Below are 8,211 nucleotides of genomic sequence, written 5' to 3' on the forward strand. Positions count from 1 at the left end.
TGACCAAAGACCCTTGTGCCAAGATCTTCCCTAAGGATTAAAGCATTCCAATAACAATAACAGATTCACTTTGTTTTATACAACTGCCATACCTGTTACCTGTTGCCATCAAGTAGGTGCCGACTCATAGCGACCCTATAGGACAGAGTAGAACTGCCCCATACGGTTTCCAAGGAGCAGCTGGTGGATTCGAACTGCTAATCTTTTGGTTAGCCACCTGAGCTCTTAACCACTGTGCCACCATTTCTAGCCATATACTCAAAAGAATTAAAAGCAGAGACTCAGATACTAGTACACCAATGTTCAGTGCAGTATTACGATAGCTAAAGGGTGGAATCAACGCAAGTGCCTATCAATAGATGAATGGATAAACACAATGTGGTACATACATACAATGGAATATTATTCAGTCATAGAGAGAAATGAAGTTCTCATGCTATGACATGGATGAACCTTGAAAACATTATGCTGAGTGAAATAAGTCAGACACAAAAGGACAAATACTATATGACCCCACTTATACGAAATATCCAGAATAGGCAAATGCATAGAGGTTACCAGGGGCTAAGATGAAGGGGAGATGGGGAGGGATTGTATAAGGGGTAATGAGTTTCTATTAAGGGCAATGAAAAAATTTGAAACAGGTAGTGGTGATGGTTGCACAATATGTTGTTGTTGTTAGGTGTGATCAAGTCAGTTCCGACTCATAGGGACCCTACGTACAACAGAACACTGCCATTCCTGCGTCATCCCAACTACTGTTGCTATGTTTGAGCCATTGTTGCAGCCACTATGTCAGTCCATCTCGTTGAGGGTCTTCCTTTCTTTGGCTGACCCTCTGCTTTACCAAGCATGATGTCCTTCTCCAGGGACTGGTACCTCCTGATAACATGTCCAAAGTACATGAGACGAAGTCTCACCACCCTCATTTCCAAGAAGCATTCTGGCTGTACTTCTCCCAAGACAGATTTGTTCCTTCTTCTGGCAGTCCATGATATATTCAATATTCTTTGCCAATACCATAATTCAAAGGCATCAATTCTTCTTGTCTTCCTTATTCATTGCCCAGATTTTGCACGCACATGAGACAATTAAAAATGCAATGGCTTGGGTCAGGCACACCTCAGTCCTCAACGTAACATCTTTGCTTTTAATACTTTAAGTCTTTTGCAGCAGATTTGCCAAATGCAATGCATCTTTTGATTTCTTGACTGCTGCTTCCATGGGCATTGATGGATCCACAATCCATCAAATCCATCAAAATGAAAATCCATCAAATGAAATCCTTGACAACTTCAATCTTTTCTTCGTTTATCATGATGTTGCTTATTGGGCCAGTTGTGAGGATTTTTGTTGTCTTTACACTGAGGTGTAATCCATACCGAAGGCTGTGGTCTTTGATCTTCATAAGTAAGTGCTTCAAGTCCTCTTCCCTTTCAGCAAGCAAGGTTGTGTCATCTGCATAACACAGGTTGTTAATGAGTCTTCCTCCAATCCTGATGCTGCATTCTACTTCATATAGTCTGGCTTCTCAGATTATTTGCTCAGCATACAGATTGAATAAGTATGGTGAAAGGAAACAAGCCTGATGCACACCTTTTCTGATTTTAAGCCACTCAGTATCCCCTTGTTCTGTTTGAATGACTGCCTCTTGGTCTATGTAAATGTTCCTCATGGGCATGATTAAGTGTTCTAGAATTCCCATTCTTCACAATTTTATCCATATCTATATTGTTATGCACAATATGGGGAATGTAAATAATATTACCTAATTGCACATGTTAAAAAAGCAATCCCTTTGTTTTAAATATCTACCCTGGTTTCTGTTTTCCTGACTGTATACTAGCTTACACACCTCTCAACTGATTATGGCCCATCAGAGACTCACAACTGGAGACTCACCGCCCTGGGAGAACAAATCTTCCTGCTGTCAATAAGAATGCATATAAAAGGCTAAATACCAACGTGTGAATCTACAGATTATGAATTTAAGTGGAAAAAACCTCTCTTTGATAAATAAGGCCTGCATTATAAGCCCTTGAGTTTGGTGATGGGTAAATCTTCTTTCCTATATTTTATTATTGCTAAGTGTAGAGTAAGAGAGCAGACAAGAATAGAACAGACGGTGTGGTAATCACCCTTCCCTGTATAACCCTTTATTTGGTACCTATAGAGGTACAAAGTCAGGTCAGCTCTCCAATATGATCTTATGAGCACCATGTTCCTGAGGCTGCAGAGGTGCTCATGACTGTCACAGCTGCTGAATCGTGCTGTGTTGGCAAGAACCTGGGCCCTCCCTCACCCATTTCCACCAGTGCTTCTGTTGGAGACACTGACAGTAGCTGGCAGGGAATGGCTTTTGTCTTCCTCCTGCCTTCCAATTTCCCTACAACATTCTTATATTGGCAGTTTAATTGTAACCAACTGGCAAGATAGTTTGAGAAACATAGTTTCAGACTCATAGTTTGAGAAATGTAGGTTCCTACTCATAGTGATCCCGTGTGATGGAATAGAACTGCCCCATAGGGTTTTCTTGTCTGTAATCTTTACAGAAGCAGATTGCCAGGTCTTTCTCCTGCAGAGCTGCTGGGTAGGTTCAAATCACCAACCTTTTGGTTAGCAGCCAAGTGCTTAACCATTTGCACCACCAGGACATGGGGTCCCTATGAGCTGAAATTGACTTGATGGCACCTAACAACAATAACAGTTTACAGGTTTACTGTCTATCCCCATGTTATGAAAGAGCTCAAAGAAAGATGAAAATGGAGCTGAGAACCAACAAATAATTGACATCAGACATACAAATAATTTTTTTTATTATTTATAAAACGTTCAGTTTTGTGAATATTTAGCTTTTTGTTATAACACTCTACTACATAATGCTGATTGCCTACCTCCTACATAAAAACTCCAAATTTGCATCAATTACCCAATTACCCATCCTCATGAGATTCCGGGCAAAACCCCATACCCATTTCTGGGTGTGGGCTCTGATAAGTCTAAATCTGGTTCTTGGATCAACTTTGCCAGTGATTGCTTTAAGGATGAGTATGTGACCCACTTCTGGTCAATAATACTAGAGGAAAAAGTTGCTGGAGGCAGTTCCTCCTAATTCTTTGAGAGAGTAATGAGAAACCAGTCTCTCTCCTCCAGTCATACATGTTCAAGGAAGCCAATAGTCATTCTTGCTACTGGCAGCTATTCTGCAAGTATGAGGGGAATCAGAATTAAAGTTGGTAGTGTAGATGGCCAAACAGAGATATGGAAAAAAACAGAATCCTTTATGACATCATCGGGCCACTAAATCAACTCATCCTAAAGCCTGACTCCACTCCTATACTTATAATATCCATGTCTTAGTTACCTGGTGCTGCTGTAACACAAATACCACAAGTGGGTGGCTTTAAAGAACAGGAATTTATTTTCTCAGAAATATGGAGTCTAAAAGTGCAAATCAGGGTCTTGGCCACGTTGATTCCTTCTGTGGACCTCTCTCCTAGTTTCTGGTGTCTGCCAGCAATCCTTGGCATTCCTTTGCTTGTAGACAAGTCCTCACATGGCATCTGTCTTCCCCCTGTGTGTGTCTCTGTGGCTATTCTGTTCTTTGTATAAGATACCATTTAAAAGTGATTAGGTTTAGGACCCACCCTGTTTAGTATGACCTCATTAATGTAACAAAAGAAAACCCCTATTTCCAAATAAGGTCATATTTACAGATACCAGGGGTTAGGACCCAACGCATATTTTTGGAGAACACGGTTCAGTCCATAATAGTGAGCTAATACATTTTCTTCTTGTTTAAATTAATTTGAGTTAGATTTTTAATTTTTAAGCTAAAGTCACCATAATAGATACAAATATATTCAAGGTTATCGCTATAATAATGTTACTTCTTTTTCTGTCCAGTAAAACTTCCTAGTGGAAGATAAAGGTATCAAGTTGTATCTAGGACATTAGGAAGTATATATATGTAATACCAGCTATACCCATGAGATTGTGATCCTTTATGTCCACTGGAGTGGTAAAAAAAGAAGGTAAGTATAGTTCTAAGAAACTAAGAGAGAATGTAACACTATGCTCTTCTGAGAAAAAAAAAAGTTTAACCAAGAGGTGAACAGATTTATGGGATAGCTTTTTTTCTAATAACAGCCCTTTCGTGCAGTGGTTAAGAGCTTGGCTGCTAACCGAAAGGTCAGTGGTTTGAACCCACTAGCCACTAGTATCAGTCTGCTTCTGTAAAGATAATAGCCTTGAAAACCCTGTGGGGCAGTTCTATTCTGTCCTATAGGGTTGCTATGGTTCGGAATCTACTCAAGGGCAATGAGTTTGGTTCCTCTTTGTAAAAATGGGGGAAGGATTCTTCTCCATGGCTCTAGAGGATGCGACTAGGACAAAACTGGCAAGAGTTACATGGAGGCAAGTTTCACTGCATTATAAAGTGAAATTAGAGTGTCAGGGTTGTACAAAAATGGAATGGGTTTCTTGTAGCCTAGAAAGTGAATTCCTTGTCATTGGAGATATTTAAACAAAGATTGAATGACCTCTCTAGAAATGTGAGAGAGGAGAGTCATGTTGTGGGAAGAGGTTAAACAAGACAACATCTGAAGTCTTCTCAATTCTAAGATTGCAGGCATTATTTTTGGTTGTATCAACCATAGAGCTTAAGGCGGTGCACTGCACTTTTGCACGCTGTCAGTATCCCTGGAGGTGCACTGTCAGCGAACAGCCCACCTCCCCCATTATCTCAAATTTAGAGCTGCCAATATATTGTGTACTTGAGAAATGATTATTTGCCTTGGGGAGAAAGTTGAACCATTGATTAAAATGAGAGTGTTAAATTCTCCACCGGCTTCCCTTATACTCAACATCCCTGACCTATCCCAGGAGTGGCTGAAGGTTGGCAGAAACCACACCACAAACATATGCAAAGCCCAGGCAAGCAAATGTCCACACACTTTGCCCACGGGACATGCCTGGAAGTCAGCACAAAAGCAACAATTAAAATATCACAAGACGAGCTGTAGACCCCATAGGGGGCCTTTGTCTAATGACCTTTTTCATACTGCAATAGCAAATACAATAGGCTGGCCTCATAAATCGTACCTCGAGAAAACATCCATGGGGCAGACTTTGATACTGTTTGCGTATTCAAATGTCACCCTGTTCATAAGAGGAAAGACAAAACACTTTTTTCTCTCAAAAATGTCAGCTTGGCTGGATTAGAAAAGATAATTCGGAAGTGCTTCTAGACAATAGTTACCTCTGGCACCTATCTGCAGTGTACTTAATGAATGGGAGGAGGAATTTTTTTAATTTAAAAAAATTATGATTATTACAGTAATTAATCAGCTGCTCAGTGACAGCTTCCTTGAGGGGGAAAAAGTGCCTCAAAGGCCATCTTGCTTCTGTAGGGTACCTTGCTGATTTCACATCATGTATGCAAAACATATCTTAGTGTTATTAGCAACAAAAATGCTGGTGGAAGTAGAATTAGCCTCAATTTCCTAAATACTCAGGAAACTCACATTTCACAAGTGAGAGAGAGAAAAAAATAATTCTAATCCCAAATGTTAGTTGGGAAAAAAAAAAAAAAGTTTCAGCCTTGCTCAGCTGGGGTTGTTAAACCAATTTCTTACTCTTAATTACATGCAAAAGGTTCCCAGTTCTAATTATGGACCTTGGGGAAATAGCCCATCTCCCCAAACCAATAACGTCTCATGTTAACTTCAGCTCTTTCGTGTTTAATATCCTACTGCTGGATTTCAGCTTCCCTAGATGATCTGTAGATTTGGCTTTTTCCGTTTCATTTTTCGAAGTGCTGCTCAGAGCAGGGGCTGGGAGACCTCACCTTCCCCAGTGATCCTTTTATAACATTTCTGTGATTTGAGTACAAAATCTTGTAGCCTAAGATATCGACATCAGAGGCAAACTCTTTCCTGCAATTCTTTCCTCCACGTGCTCCTGCCTCTCCATCCACAGCGAAGCCCCTCAGTCACCACACCAAAGGTCCTTGAACTGATGTGAAGGCAACGTGTTTGTGGGGGGACTCACGGCCACAGATGTGGAGGTGGAACGTGCTTCTAGAAGTCAGCCAGCTCAGGTGCTTCCCATAATTGGGCCCCTCTGACGTTCTGATGGCTGAGGGGAGCAGAATGCAGCATGAGCTGGCTGAGAGCTCAGAAGCAGAGGCTGTTAGTGCTCAAGGGGGAACAGAGAATATCCAGTCCAAATCCCTCTGTTTTCAGATGAAGAACCTGAGGTCTAGAAAAAGAAAGGGGGCGCGTTGACGTCACAGAGGTAGTAAGTAACCAAGCCAGATACGGAATTCGGTCTGTAGACACCAGACCTAGTGCTTGCTTGCTGTCTCGACTCATCGAAGTTCCAAAGTCAACTTCTCCAAGTGAGAAAAGGTGAACTAGCATTAGGTAGGCGTTCATGACGCTGCCCTGGCTCCTTCTCATCTCTTCTGTTATCAGATTTTTTAGACTTCATAAATCTCTGAGTGGGCATTACACCAGTGTAATGGAGATTACAATGAGTGTTTAATTGTTCAATGATATTGCTGAGGAAAAAAAAGGGGAGAAGGACAAATGTGCAAAGGTCTTTTAAATATTGAAAAATGAAAAGGGCTTATTTTCCATAATATTAAAAAATAGACCAAATCAGACCACCTCTAACATTTCAGGGAGTCCCTGGGTGGTGCAAACGGTTAACATACTCAGCTGCTAACCAAAAGGTTGGAGGTTCGAGTCCATCCAGGGGTGTCTTGGAAGAAAGGCCTGGTGATCTGCTTCCAAAAAATCAACAATTGAAAACCTCACGGAGTACAGTTCTACTCTGACACACAAGGGGTTGCTGTGAGTTGGAGTTGACTCACAGCAATTGGTTGGGACATTTTAGAAGCTGCACTTGAATAAATCTTATTTTAAATATTTCAGCAAAAAGTACTTTGGAAATATTAAGATAATGAAGAAATCTTGTGGTGTGTGTATATGTGTGTGCTTTCTAAGGAGGAAATTGGGTTGAAACATTTTCTGCTTTGTATATAGTTAGCATTTACTATTTCGCACATAGTAGATACAAGTGTTACTATGTTGTTAGGTGCCTTCAAGTCATTTTGAACTCATAGAAACCTCATGTGACAGTAGAACTGTCCCCATAAGGTTTTCTTGACTGTAGTATTTATGGAAGCAGATCACCAGGTCTTTCTCCCATGGAGCCGTTGGGTGGGTTGGAACCATCAACCTTTTGAATAGCAGCTGATCACTTAACGGTTTGTGCCACCAGTGCTCCTGAGGTACAAGTAGCTTAATACAAGTGAGTGAAATGAGCGAATGATCCCCTCCCTGCCTGCTCCCTTTTCTCATTGCCCATCCAAATCGTACCTACTCCCCAAGCCTTCGCTCAAGTTTCGCTGCACGATTTCAGCCCTCATTGGCTTCTCCCTTTTTGGAATTAATGGCTGCTGTAGTGGTTAAAGCACTCTGCTGCTAACCGAAAGATCAGCGGTTTGAACCCACCAGCCTCTTTGTGGAACAAGGCTGTGGCAGTCTGCTTCCATAAAGATTACAGCCTGGAAACCTTGCGAGGTAGTTCTGCTCTGTCCTATAGGGTCCCTGTGAGTCGGGATCGACTAGACTGCCAAGGTGCCTAGAGCAAGCGCTCTGCAATCTGGAGACGGCTCTTGTTTATAGAAAATATCTGTTGTAATCTGCTTCTTCTGTGTACATTCATTTTAGCTTTTTGATGAGACTGTAAATTCCATGAGGGAAAAATATTTGCATCACAAATCCACCATAAACAAAGTTAAAAGACAACTGACAACTTAGGAGGAACTATTCACAACATAAACTACAGACAAAAAAACTAATACCCCCAATAAATAAAGAATTCTTTCAGCTGAGGGACAAAGGACCAAAAAACCTGATAGGAAAAGAATGTAAAACATGAACAGACAATTCACACACATACAAAAATGATCAGCAAATATATGTATAAAAATGTTCAAATTTACTCATAATCAAAAAAAAAAAAACAAACAAACGCTGTTGCTATTGAATTGATTCCGACTCATAGTGACCCTATGGGACAGAGCAGAACTGACCCATTAGGTTTCCAAAGCTGTAATCTTTATGGAAGCCAATTGGCACAGAGCAGCTAGTGAGTTTGAACTGCTGACCTTTCAGTTAGTAGACGAGCACTTAACCACCA

Source organism: Trichechus manatus, unplaced genomic scaffold (genome assembly GCF_000243295.1).
Source record: "Trichechus manatus latirostris isolate Lorelei unplaced genomic scaffold, TriManLat1.0 scaffold00035, whole genome shotgun sequence".
Lineage (NCBI taxonomy): Eukaryota > Metazoa > Chordata > Mammalia > Sirenia > Trichechidae > Trichechus > Trichechus manatus.